General features: G+C 44.2%; 1 pseudogene; it reads right to left on the reverse strand.

The window, feature by feature from the left end:
- Positions 1-3,858: 3,858 nt before the first annotated feature.
- Positions 3,859-7,076, reverse strand: LOC134380816 (GTPase IMAP family member 4-like; annotated as a pseudogene).
- Positions 7,077-12,547: the final 5,471 nt, after the last annotated feature.

Genomic DNA, 12,547 nt, shown 5'->3' on the forward strand with positions numbered 1-12,547 from the left:
TTAAAAATAACTTGTTAGTTTATAAAAATATTAGTTTACAGAAAAGTTACAAAGGTAGTACAGAAAGTTCGTGTATATTCTCCACCTAGTTTCCCTCATTTAAAAATCCTGCATTATCATAGTTCATTTATCAAACCTAACAAGCTGACCTGGGTGCTTTACTATTAATTAGACCGCAGGCTTGAACTGGATTTCACCAGTTATTTCATTAATGAAGAAATTGTCTTCTTTTCTTAAAGTGTGGCTCTATTCACAACAATTCCCTCATTTGTTTTATTTACCTTAACATGTCTTTATTTTATCTTCATTATTGAAACGAGCCGTTCAAGCAACCAAGCATCCAAGTTTTCACTGGGTGTGTTTCCTGTTCCCATGTAATAATTCACTGGGTATGGCTCCTCTTTCCGTGCAATTGTGTTTTGTTTCTATGAAAAGATCAACGGTTTCTCATGCAGAACGGGGGATAGTCTGCAGGTCAGACAGAGGCCAAAATGGAGTTACTTAGGTTAAGCAAGTGATTTCACAGAAGCAGATAGTCTACGTTATGAGGGTGTAGGGAGCTCTATTTCATTGTGAGTGCTTATGATTTTGTGTTGCCTTAGCATCCATTTTTAAATATGTTTCACTTTTTCATACCATAAGCAGGGCTCAGTCACCCATGACACAGTTTCCAATATTAGATTCCACCTGAATGGCTCCAGCCAATGGCCAGAGGTAAATACTTAGAGGGATCTCCCTCACCTAGCAGGCTGGGCTTCTGCTTTCTCACTGCTTCCTTTAAAAGTACCATTCTGACATTTATTTGCCTGTGACCTCAAAGTGACCACCTCTTTGTCACAGCATGACCTCCTGGAACTAGTGCTTACTTGCTTTAAACTCACCGATTAAATCTCCCTGTGGAAATCCTGTTTGGATAACATCCTGGACCCAGTCAAGTTTGGGGCCCACTGGTCCTTCCTCTCTCTCCCTGCCTGTGTTCCCTGACCTCCATGTGTGTGTGTGTGTGTTTGTGTGTGTGTGTGTGTGTGTGTGTGTGTGTGTGTCTGTGTCTGTGTCTGTGTCTGTGCGTGTGTGGGTGTGTTTGTGTGTTCTCCAAAGGAACACCTAAGGGCACATGCAGGTGGATCCCCTTCTGGTCCTCTTTCATTTGGGCCTCTCGGTTGCTGGGGATTTTAGTAGCTACCAGCTGAGTTAATAATAAAACTCAAAGAATTTCTTTCAAAATGGTGTCTTCATGGAAGATCTGTCATGTTTTGTACACATTTAAATATTTAGTCCTTTCCCCAATTTTCCAACAAAAGTTTCCATAACTGAAATAATAATTTCTTTTACCACCTCTCCAAATAACAATGAGGATAGACATGCATAGAGAGAAATTTTGTAGCTTTACACATTAATGTTAGGAAAGAAGAAATTTCTAAAGATCTGAGTTTTCTTCTTAAGAAGGAAAAAGAAGAACAGTGATGTTACTGTAGCCCAGAACCTTCCTTACTTAACTTGTGAATGCTAGAGGCATTCCCAGGTATAAGGCAAGCACACCCACCTTCTCCACTAGTTGACATTAAAACAGAGGTATTAGCCAATGCAATCAGACAAGAGAAATCAATTAGATTCATCAGAATACTTAAAGAGGAAGTGATGTGCAAACTGTGGAACATCCGTATGATGGCATACTACGCACCAATACAAGGGAACAGTCTATTGATACACACAAGTTGGATGATTCTCCAAAGCATTAAGCTGAGATGAATGAAGCCTGTCTCAAAAGGGGTTATGTTTTACTTACCTCTAGATTCTCAGTGTCTGGCCTAAAACCAACCATGAAATACAAACGCTGGATGTTAATGGATGGAGAAATGGGTATGAATTCTTGAAACTCTTAAGAGAAGGGAACATCCCTCATCCCCTCTCATATTGATCTCAATGCATGGTCTTTGTCAAGGACCTTCCGTCTGACCTCTCCCCAGGGAGGCAAACAGGCAACACTCTTCTCAGGGTTTTTCACATGGGCTTTCCATCTCCTCACTGCTTCTCAAAAACCTTTTCCTTTGCCTCATTGAAAACATTAACCTGAGTGCAGGAGTAAGAGTAATGGTGTGTGTTACCCAGAAAATAATCACTACAGTTAAAGACTATTTATATAATAAACTGAATTTACTTTTTGTGGGGAAGTATGTGTGGCTTCTTGTTCAAATATTTGTTTACAGAAGTTTGTAGTAAAATAGGATGTTGAATTCACATCTTGGAATTTTAGCTAACACTCCAATGATGAAAACAATAAACACACAATACAGCACACTCCTCAGAGTGACACAGAAGACGTCTTACTCTGAGCGACCATTTCTGACGGAATCGTGTGCTTCTTTGGGTAGTTCTTTTCTTATCCTCGAGCCTTTGATAACTTTTGTAAAATGTAGAAATAAACTCATGTGTGCTCTGGGAAAATGAGAGAGTTGTGTGTTCTATTTTGGGAAAAAAGGGTGAGGGAATGAAGAAGCCAATTTCAAACTGGAAGAAATAGGACAGTTGGCATAAGTCACATCTGACTGTGAAGGCATGTCGGTAGAACATGGAAATGTGCTTTGGGGATTCCTAGAAATTACCAGGTGAGGAGAATCTAGTAGAAAATAGAAAAGGGATAGGGGTTTCAGCTATTTTTATCTCTCTATTAAAGGGGATATTTGTACCAATGAAACTGCACAGATCTCAGAAAGCTTGGTTACACATAATTCCCATTTGCACTTACTGAAGATGTTGTGACCTTTGGCTGGTGGAAGGGTTGAGAATGTGGCTCAAACCTTCTAGGGAAAAGGAGGAGAGAGTAATGGGGCTAGACCAAGTCTAGCTCCAACATCATCGTGAACTTTCACCAAAAAGTGAAATTCATCCCTGTTTTATTAGAAGACACAATGGTATTTTCCAAGAAAAAATCAGGTTCCAATTCTGCACAGATATGAGTGAACTGAAAAGCTTTATTATAATAGCAACGTGCAAACAATTCAACTGAGTGGGAGCAGAAGTGTGCGGATGACCCACCAGCAATGAGGACACAAGGCACGCAGTGATGGAAGTGGGTCACATCAGTCAGTTTGTTTCTCAAGAAAAGTAGAGACCTGGTTATTCATCAAATTGGGTTAACCTGAGGTTGGTCAAAGAATTTCTACAAATACAGCTGAATATACCAAACGTTGTTCTCTTATCTATTGAATTGCTGTCTTTCACTCTTTGGGGAATTTGGGGATCACTATTGAGTAGAGTTCATAGAGATCTATTTTCTAGATAGGTCAGTGTTCTCCAATGAGCAGAAGATAAGAAATAATTTGAGTCCTTATGTGAAAATGTAAGTAAACAAATTGGCATTTATGTACAAGGAATGCTACAAGCATTTCCATCTATAGACTACCAAATACAAACATAGAATGGAACTTTCTAACAAGCCATATGGGTAAGATGATCACTGTGGTCCTAAAGGCAAAAATAAGTGAGTAGAAGCTACAGGGGAGAGTATATGCCAAGCTAGGAAGAATCCAGAGGAGAAAATTTGACTACAGATGACAAGATGTAGCTTGGGTCATGTCTTTGGTCTCTCGCGTTCCCTTTCTTTGTGTGTCTGAGCGAGCATTGGGAAGGGAGCAAGCATCAACACTTTCTGCTCTAGAGTTTCACAAATTGAGAATTTGACCCTCTCCTGCTAAGTCAATCATGTATCTACCAATTGCCAATAGTAAACTTTACTATGCTCAGTCCTGAGAGCCTGAGAGAAAGAAACTGGAGCACTCTGACTTTGGAGAATGGTCCTGTGGGGCAAGGTTACCAGAGAATGAATATGCAGGAAATATAGACCGATTTTTGTTAAGTTTAATCTGTAAACAGATGAAAGAAAATGTCAGAAGCAATCTGTAATATTTTTAAGATGATATCAAGTATCCGGTTCTGACTCTCAGCTTCCGATCTGGCTTTCTGCTGCTTTGAAGAATACTTGGTCTCCTTTTCCTCCAGCCTCCTCTCCATTTCCTCCCTTCTCTTCTTCTGCTTCAGATTATCTTCCAGGTTTCTGATCTTCTCTTCATACTCCTTTCAGATCGGCACTTTCTCTCTCTCCAGCTCTGCCCTGTAACGCACTTGTATCACTTCGATTTGTTTCTGAATCTCTTCCTCGGCCCTTTGGTACATCTTATTGGTGTAACATTCTCCTTTGTTCTCCATCACAATGCGCTGGACCAGCGCCAGCAGCTGTGCCCTCTGGGTCACCTGTTCAGGCCTGTTCACCCTGTTGTTGAACACACATTACCGATCACCGAACTTGCCCATCAGCACTTGAATGCCTTCTGTAGCTTCCCATAAGTAATCATGGAAATCAATGTCATCTGAGTCATCTTTCCGGGTGAATAAGAGAATCATGAATCTTCTACCCTGTGTCCAAACATTTTCAGGATCTTCTGTGTGGCCTTGTGCTCCTGCTCAGTGTAGCGGCCCAATGGGAGCACCAGGACCAGAGCGTGGGGCCCTGGCGAGGTCTGGAGGATGCAGCGAGCAATCTCCTTGCACGTGTCAGCATCCTGTGCCTCGGTGTTGAAAACACCAGGCATATCCACAACGACAAGTTCTCTTTCATTCCACCAGCTGCTGTCTTTCACAAAGGTTTCAGTAATGGATTTTGTTGCAATGCCAGAACAAAACGCTTTCCTTCCAAGGATGCTGTTCCCTGCTGCACATTTTCCTGCTCCAGTTTTACCCATCAAGACAATTCTCAGTTGTGAATTTCGGCAGTCTTGTTCTCCAGGCCCTGGTACATCAAGAAAACAAATGCCACAGTGTTAGAATCTGCTGCAACAGTTTCCCCAGGGGCCCCGGCCCTCCCCATGCTCTCTCTGTTGCTGGCTGTGGACTTCCCCCTGCATCACCTCTGCACTCACAGGAAGTCAACAGGAAGCCCTCTAGGCCTGATGTCCAACTTGCAGTACTTGGGCAACTGCCTTACCTCAACCTCCTGTGATTGGTCTCTCTTTTGGGGATTCCCTTGAGCTCCTCACTGTGCCCTTTTGTAGCTATGGAGCCTATAGAGGAGGAAACAAGTGGTTTCAGAAGAGGACCATGAGCTGCTGCTGACAGCTGTTCATAACAAGGTACAGCAAGAAGTAACACAAAACGTGACTTTGGGGCATCTGCAGAGGGAGATTTGTTTTTCCAATTTCTATTCAAAATGGAACTTTTCTTCCCATTAAGAAGGAAGGTAGGTGGTTTATGTAACCCATCACTTTCCTTAAGGCACTGTTTTCCACATTTGATAACCAGAATCCTGGGATAAAAGACGTATATTTACAAAAGTTGTATGACTAAGAATATTGGACAAAGAAAGGCTAAGATTATCTCAGGAAAAACGTGGGTGGGAGTTCAAACTATTATTGAGTTAGCGTCACAGTGGAAGACCCCATGCTAAGTATGTCCAGAGAGCACTGGTTGGCCACAGGGAGGGGGAGTAAGAAAATCATAGCAGAAGAAATGAAAAAGCAACAAAGGCCACCTCCAACATGCCTCCAACTTGCCAATGTTGGTAGTAAATGGATGACAACCCGTGGGGCAGACTGCAAATTGAGCCACAAATTATTCCCATTCCTGTACGCCTCTCTGGGATGTGGATTTGCAGCTCCACCCATCAAGATGCCGTCTCTCTCTCTCTGACCCTTGAATCTGGGTGGCCATGTGGCTTGCTCTGGACAATAGGACAGTAGAAAGCACGATGCAAGCAGAAACTCAAAATTGTGCACGTTCCATGGGGGCCCTTCTCCTTCTGTCCCCCCTGCAGCTGCCTTGTGAAGAAGCCTGGACCAGCCCTTTAGACCATGGTAACAAGGCCCAGTATTCCTGTCACCCTGGACTGCCCAATAGCCTGCTAACTACCAGACGCATCTGCAGGCCTACGCAAGATCATCCAGTGGCCTAGGAACCACCAGCTTACCACAGGCTCATGAACGTGTGCCTGAGATTAGCCGAGCTGCCCAAGCTGACACAGAACTGATGGTTGATACTTTAAGCTACACAGTTGTGGGATCATTTGCTAAACCAGGAAAAGCTCAACTGACATAGCCAATTTCTGAGGATAAGGAAGTCCAGGGAGGGCGAGGTGACATACCAGGTGAGTCCGCCTCCTAAATTTGCTGGGTATAGTGAAGCCACCAGGAGTAGGAAAATTAGGAACGTGGATGAGGGATCAGTTACTCCCACACTGCTCCTTCCCGGTTCTCCCCGAGGCTGAAGAGAGGGGCAGAGAAACAGCCAGAGTGGCTACAACCAGCTGTTCTGGTGCGTCCACGTTGTAACAAGCAGGAAATAAGAAATCGTGCAGAGGCCTGAATCCATCCGAGGGTATTTCGATCTCTCCTCCACTGAGCTGTTATGGACACATCATGAGGAGAACGTGTAGTCGAGAGCAATGGTACAGGGTGGTAAATGCAGAGATGATGGAAAACGGGGCTGGGAATACTTTTCTCTTGCTCCAGTGGGCTCTGGCTTTCTGGATGGGAGGAGCCCCCTGCCTGCCTCCCCTGCCCACCCTCCTCCCTGCACTCTGGCAGTGGAGCCCGAAACCCCACTCACCGAGGCGGGTCCGTGGATTGCGAGGGCTGGAACTCGTGCCACTGTCTTGGGCAGCGATGGCAGTGTGAATGCCTGTAGATAAAGAAACATAACCATGTCACTTTAGGGAGATGGACAGTCACTGGAATCCCCGACCTCCTGTAGCCAACAATTTCCACTTTCCTTTTTGCCATAAACTTTCCAGTCTGGTCTCTCTTGCCTCATTTCCTCAGCTCTCCATTTCATCTCATTTTCAGATTGTTTCTTTTTATTTGTTTACACAAACATAAATGCTCCCAGTCCTTCCTCGACACTGGCTCTGTCCCCTTCCCCTCCTCAATGACCCATCAAATCATTGCTGTGATGCCTTTGATACAAAGTCTGTGGCCTGCACCCTTCAGAGTTCCCACCTCTCGCATCGCACCCAACTTCTCCATGGCGCCGTGTCCTGGCATCTCAAGCAGCGCTTGGCCAGAAGCCTTGGACTCCTCCCCAGCCATGATTCCCCATCGCAGCAGATGCATCACCATCCAGCCAGGTGCTCCTGCACAACCTTGGGGTCATCTACAATTCTTCTTTCCTCAGTTTCACCAGCCCATCACCAAATCCTATTGACTCTACTTCCAGAAACTGAAAATTATCCACTTTTCTCCATCTTCATGCCAATCCAATCCACTGCTATTTGTTTTCAGTGAATGTAACAGGCTCCTAATGGGCCATCTCACCTTCCTTTCCTTTTCTACTCTACAGTCAGATGTTGTTTTCAAATTAACATTTTATGTTTTTCTTGTTAGATGCCCTAGTGGCTTCCTATAGCTTTTAGGAAATAGTTGAAACCCTTACAGTGGTCCCCGAGGCTCTGCACAGCCCACTACCTTCTCTCCTGTAAGGCTTGAGCCACACTCGCCTCCTCAGTGCTCCTCACATCCTCTATGTTCCTCCCGACGTCTCGACCTTTGCAGAACTGTTCCCTCTCCCTGGAGCGCTCCCTCCTACTCAGTGCCCAGCACATTCCTGCTCAGCCCTCGGGCCTCTGCTCTCTACAGAAATCTTCTCCTGCACCTGTCCCCCAGCACCTGTCCCCCAACACAACCAGCTCTGCTGTGGCCCACCTGCTTCTGGCTCTCATCACACCCAGGGGGTTCTTACAGAATACAAATTACAGTAGGAACTTGTTTGCCGAATTTTTTACTATCTCCCTTTAGACTATAAGCTTTGTGATGGGACGACTATATGTGTCTTGTATTTCTCTTTATTACTGGGGGACAAGCAAAAAGTAACTCTCAATAAATATTTGTTGAATAAATAAATTGAAAAACCATCCAACTGTTTCTTGCCTCTCTTGGATCGGTCATTATGTCCAGCTTATATCTGATGTGTGAAAGTGACAATACTTTCCTTCTTAATCAATGCTTAGGGTCATAGAAACATGATATTAATTATTAATGTCTTCTTCATTGCTACCTATGAATGTTTTGCAATGGAGAAAGATGTTTAAAGAACTCTTATTGGAACAAACTTTGGCCAGGACAGCAAGATCAAGGATTTATTGTGATCATTGTATCTTCTCCCCTGCCCCCTGTTTATTTGTGTGTCTATTTATTTATTTATTTATTTGTTTATTTATTTATTTATTTATTTATTTATTTATTTTTAGCTTCCACAAATTAGTGAGAACATGTGGTATTTCTCTTCCTGTGCCTGGCTTATTTCACTTAATATAATTTTCTCTAAGTCCATCCGTGTTGCTGCAAATGGTAGTATTTCATTCTCTTTTATAGCAGAGCAATAGTCTATTGTGTATATATACCACGTTTTCCTTATCCGCTCATCTGATGATGGACATTTGGGCTAGTTCCAACTCTTGGCTATTGTAAGTAGTGCTGCAACAAACACAGGAGTACAGGTATCCCTTCAACATGATGATTTCCATTCCTCTGGATATATTCTCAGCAATAGAATAGCTGGGTCATATGGTAGACCTATCTGTAATTGTTTGACGAAACTCCATACCATTTTCCATAAAGGTGGCCAACAGACACATGAAAAAATGCTCAACATCACTCAGCATTCGGGAAATGCAAATCAAAATCACACTGAGATACCATCTCACTCCAGTCAGGATGGCTAAAATCCAAACGACTGAGAATGATAAATGCTGACGACGTTGTCGAGAAAAAGGAACTCTCATACATTGTTGGTGGGACTGCAAAATGTAAAAGGTACTTTAAAAGAATGTAGTAGGGGGAAAGTGACCTTTGCTTTCAATGAAACTTTTCCCACCCTTACAACAGAAATGGAGGAATTAAAGAGCCGGCCTGAATATTCTGAGAGCACTCAATGTGCGTGGCCCCTGTATCCAGTAGAAAGGGAATGAACTTACCTGTTACCGTTACAGTTACTCAGGGTTCAGAAGCGGTGATGGGTGTGGCAGAAGGGATTGTAAGCCCTGGGCCCCATCAGTTGCAGTCCTCAGCACTTAGTCTCAACCAGTTGGGCTCTCCAGGTTGTAGGGAGGAGGCTGGAGCAGGTCCAGGGACATTTTTACTATAGCCCACCTCCCAATGTCCTGTTTTACCACACAGTGGACAAGGTCCAGATGGGAGCCTTGGGTTTGGGCAGGTGTTTGCCCAGCGTCCTGGTTTGCCACAATTGAAGCAGTGACCTGGGGGAGCAATGGGAAGCTTCCTCTGAGCTTCGCCTTGAAGTGTTCACAGTTTTCTGATTTCCCCAGAGAGCAGCAGCCAGTAACTGGTATTTGATTCAGTCATGTTTAGTTTTGGGGTTTTAGATTCCTCCTCTCTGTTGTTAAGAACCTTGAAGGCCAGTTTTATTAGATCCCTTTGAGGGATTTGGGGGCCTTCCTCTAATTTTTGGAGCTTTTTGTGAATATTGGGAGCTGATTGGGAAATGAAATGGGTGTTCATGTAAAGTTTTCCTCCTTCTGTTTTAGGGTTAAGGTTGGTATATTTTACTACAGCCTCAGTGAGGTTAGACATAAAAGGTGCGGGATTTTCATTTCATTCCTGAGTAAGTTCCTTAATTTTGTCATAATTGACTGTCTTTAAAGAAGGCTTTTTCACCCCTTCTATGAGACATGTCAGTATGCGGCCCCTTCTTTTGCTATCTGGGGATTCTATCCGGTACTCTCAGTTTGGGTCAGTCCATGGGACAGCTGTTGTACCCACAGGATATAGGGCTTGATCCTGGCTGTGCATAGTGCCTGTGTGGGTTTGGGCAGCAGTCCAGACTCACTCCTTCTCCTCCAGAGTTAAAGTGGAAGAGAGGACAAAAGACATGTTATGCCAAGTGAGACTATAGGATTGAGTGAAATATTGGAATTTTTTAAAATATTGAGTAGGATCTGTAGTATATGGTCCTAATTGCTTTCTTATTTGATCCATATTATTGAGGGAAAAGGGGACATGGGCCCTAACGATGCCCTCAGCTCTTCCTACCTCTCAAAGGAAAAGGATAGGAGAAGGGGGGCAATGGTTGTTGGGATGTTTTAGCATTTTAGGTGACAGGGAAGGTGGCAGTCCATGAGAATAGGTTAAAGGAGGGGGGTGGTGAGGATAGAGGTTGGAGATGAAGGAGGAGGCGTGGTGGTGGGTGCAGGCTGTGGCAGGACAGTTTGGGGTGCTGCGGCTGCATCTGCAGGATCAAAATTGAAGGATGAGGAAAGCAATGGAGGCTTTTGGTCAAAGTTGAGAGAGACAAGCAGGGCAGTTGAGAAGGAGACAAAGGTTTGAATGAGTTTTCATTGACCAAGAGGATTTGGTGGGAGTTATAGGAGTGGCATAGGGAGGGACAGGAGTGGCGACGGACAAAGGCTTGAAAGTAGGGGACCTCAGACTGCTTTCCATTGTGACTGAGGAAGTTCTCCAGATGTCGGAGAATTTGGAAATCCAAAGTGCCATTTTCTGGCCAACAGCTTTCATTATCCTATTTGTATTGAGACCATGTAGTATTACAGAAGAAAATAAGCCTCTTGGGTGGATATCAGGTGCAAGACCTCAGGTTCTTATGTTAGGGAGGAGACTTCCCAGAGGGAGTCTTGTGGAGAGTGAGAAATGTGATTGCCCATAGTTTTAGGTAAGGGAGAAGAGTTTTACTTCCTAAGATCCCAGAAAGTGAGACAGGCATCCCTGTGACACTTTAGGTACCTGAGAAGTGAGAGACTAGCTTCTACCATCAGGCATCTGCTATAGTGAGGAGTCTTGGTCATCTGTTGACCAATGCAACATCCCCAAACCAGCCAGGGATTTTGGGAGACAGTCTTGGACTGTTTAAAGTCAAGAGGACTGTAGTTTGAAAGGAAAAATAAAACTCGACTCACCTAGAAAGCGATTGATGTCTGGTGCTGCCTGCAGAGACTGCAATGGAGAAGTGGAGCAGCAGAAACTTTGGGCTGGGATTCCCAGTAGGGGGAAAATGGAGTGAGAGAGAGGAGAGAAGAGAGAAGGGGTGGGGATGGACAAGCTGCTGCCCATTGCCTCCCAGGTTGTGTGTGTGTGTGTGAGAGAGAGAGAGAGAGAGAGAGAGAGAGAGAGAGAGATTCTCTGAGTTAGAAAGTATCTTGCTGAATTAGGGGTGCCAGGGCGGTGAGAGCCGTCCATCCCAATCCTGTAAGGGCCACCAGTTACTTTAGGTTAGGTCGACAAGACAAATGGATTAAAGGACCCAAGCTAAACGTTTACCACATTGGGGAGTTTATTTCCTGCAGACCTGGAGGAGAGACTAAAAAAGTCCCCCCTCCCACCCCCACCCCACCCCCCCACACAGACTAATCAGGGGTGTTATAGGGTTTGAATTAGGGGAAGGGGTTGGGTAGCTATTCTGTGCATTTAGCACTTTGTAGCAGCTCTGTGGTTTTCCTGTTCTGCACAAGATTCTATTCTACACAAAACCTGGTTTTTCTCAAAAAACACGTTACTTAAAAAAAAGGAGATGACAGTGAGCAGGGTGAGAAAGTGGTTAACTGCTAAGCTGATTGTGGGGCCTGATAGAAGGAAGGAGAAGAGCTGTTCAAAGGCTTCTGGGAGGGACCTGCCCACCTTCTCACCAAGCAGCACTGATAGAATGTTTTGCAATGACAGGATTGTTCTGTGCTGTCCGATATGATAACAATTAGCCACATGTGGCTACTGAGCCCTTGAAACGTGACGAGTGCGATTGTAGGCATGAATTTTAAATTTTATTTCTGTTTAATGTGTTTGAAGTTAAAGTTAAATAACGACATGCTACCTACTGGCTACCATACTGAGCTGCACAAAGAGTCTGCAGTGAGAGAAGAAACATGGGTCATGCTGTGAAATTCTGGAAGAAAATTCTGGGTCGAAACCAGAGAGTTGCCAGGCTATTCAGATAGACCCCTGGGTCCTGGACCTGCTGCTAAGCACAACAGGCCCCCAGCCAACATTTTCTTCTGATGCCTCAGGCCTACACCAGCATAGATGCTGCCTCCTCTCCTTCCTCCCAGTGATGGCAGAGAGGGAAGAGAGAAGCTATCTCCAGGTGTGTCCTCTGAGTCATCTGCCAGAAGCAAAGGATAGTAAATAAATGAACTTCATTTGACTGATCAGGATGGGCACAAAGTCACCCTGTGACGTGGTTCTACAATCACTTGAAATAGCCTAACCTTTGACATTTGATACTATCTGCCATTGAAATAAAAACTGTGAGAGTATTGTAATGGGAGCCCCAGTTCTCAATTATGCCTATTATTATTCCACTATACAAGGGGTCCCAATTTACCATTATACCCCACAATTAAGTCTTTACTTAGAGTTGCATAGCACTTCAGTAATTATGCAAACTGCTAACAATTTTAAAAAGAGATAAGGAACAAAACATGAATTCTCTGAGGATAGTAGGTGGTTGGCCTTGGTATACAGGAAGAGGATGGCTACCCTAGAAAGGGGGATAAGGCAACGAAATAAAGCATGCACTAGCAATAAGTGTAATTAAC

This window comes from Cynocephalus volans, chromosome 6, assembly GCF_027409185.1.
Source record: "Cynocephalus volans isolate mCynVol1 chromosome 6, mCynVol1.pri, whole genome shotgun sequence".
Classification (NCBI taxonomy): Eukaryota; Metazoa; Chordata; class Mammalia; order Dermoptera; family Cynocephalidae; genus Cynocephalus; species Cynocephalus volans.